Source organism: Phodopus roborovskii, unplaced genomic scaffold (assembly GCF_943737965.1).
Source record: "Phodopus roborovskii unplaced genomic scaffold, PHOROB, whole genome shotgun sequence".
NCBI lineage: Eukaryota > Metazoa > Chordata > Mammalia > Rodentia > Cricetidae > Phodopus > Phodopus roborovskii.
In genome coordinates, this window is record NW_026125366.1 from 29,490 (window position 1) to 31,412 (window position 1,923).

Here is a 1,923-nt window from a genome sequence, read left to right on the forward strand (position 1 = left end):
CATTTGAAAGAGCATAGGTTGAACAAAGAATTGAGAGCATATAGAAAAGGGGAATCTTAGTAAAACATGCAGTTGAAATCAAATGAGCTGAAAAGAAATGAGCTACAAAAAATTTTTCTCCTCAGAATATAAAGCAGATGCTGCTGTTGCTCCATCCTGGCATGATTTTACCTCCACACCCTAGTACCACAGTTTGCCCTTGCCACAGATATTTTCTTTGGGAGAACTGAAGAGTAGTATTACACCTTATCCCCTATATAATGAGTGTTCTTATTGAGCCCCACTTTTAGATTCCTTTCAAGATCCCTGCAGAGGGATTTTGAATAATTTTCAATTCCCTCTTTGGCTGGGATGTTTGCCAGAAATGGATTTAAGGCAGTAGATGGATGGATTTTAAAATAAGCTAACTCTTAGTATTTTCTAATCCCTTTCTAGTACTTTGTAGATTGCCCTGAAATATTGTTATTTTCAACATGGCCTTGGGCACTCATAGAAAAAGTGGCTTACTTGGTCAACCAAGATATTATATAATTAGCCTTTATTATTTCATTTTTATATATAGTCATGTCATTTATATGTGACCAATTAAAAGTATAAGGATTATATCTCATGTAACAAACTTATTTGGGGGCATCTAGGAGGATCTGATATACCTTCAATTAATACTTTTGGAGGGAGATATAGATGGAAATTTGTCCCGGCTGGAAAGATGTGATATTTTGTCTTAAATACATAGGTAATTCATAATCAAATTGTACCAGAACACAGGTTTTCTGAATTGAGACTTCATAGTTGTTTCTACAAGGGGAGAGTACAATAGCATGTTTAAGAATATCAATTCTACAGTTGAACAAAGATTAAAATCATCTATCTTATTTTTCTATTGTTTACCTTCATCTCCACTTCACATATAAACTGTGATAATAGTTGATAATACTGTTTGTCTTGAAAAGCTGGATGTACAGATGCCCATTTGTAACAGTTTGAAAAGAAGACAAAGACAAGCAAATTTCTGGAGCTTGCTGGTCAAAAGACAAGCAGATTTCTGGAACTTGCTGGTCACCTAGTCTAAATATCTGAGAACTGGACTCAGAAAGACTCTGTCTCAAAAAAATATTGGTAGGTCATTATCCAAGGTTAGCTACAGGACTCTACATGCATTCTCACAACACAACAGAAAAATACTCAAATACTACACACACACACACACACACACACACACACACACACACACACACACACAGAGAGAGAGAGAGAGAGAGAGAGAGAGAGAGAGAGAGAGAGAGAGAGAGAGAGAACAATAGCATTTATTCTATCAGCCCAGCCTGAATAATAAACAGGAAATAATACATAACTGCTAGCACAGTATCTGGCAAAGTGGAAAAGTGATATTAATTCTACTTTAGTGAGTTATTGCTTCATAACTATTGCTACTATGAAGATGGAAATTTCTGTCCCACCTTCTCCCACAGCTGTTTTGCCCCAAATAAACACACAAAGACACATTAATTTATAAACTGTTGGCTGATGGCTATGGCTCCTTACTGGTACATCTCTCTCAATTATTAACCCATAACTATGAATCTATGTATTTTCACATGGTCTTGGCTAACAGGAGAATACCCAGACCTGTTACTCCTTTGGTGGCTATATGACAACTCTTTGTAGACTCCTTCTTCCTTCTTCTCCCCCAGTCTTCTCATGCTACTCAGTATTTCACAATGCTAAGTTTAAAATGGACTTTCATCCAATGGGAAAGCTCTATTTGACTATGTGTCTTCAGTTCCTCACAGCTTGTTAGAATCATTCATTTCTTGATGACTGGGGTTGAAAGAAGGTGCTACGTCCTTTCAGGAAAGGTCAGACTTTATTGGCACCTAGAGGATGTCCAGTTCTTGTGACCCTTCCATAGGCATGGTGCAT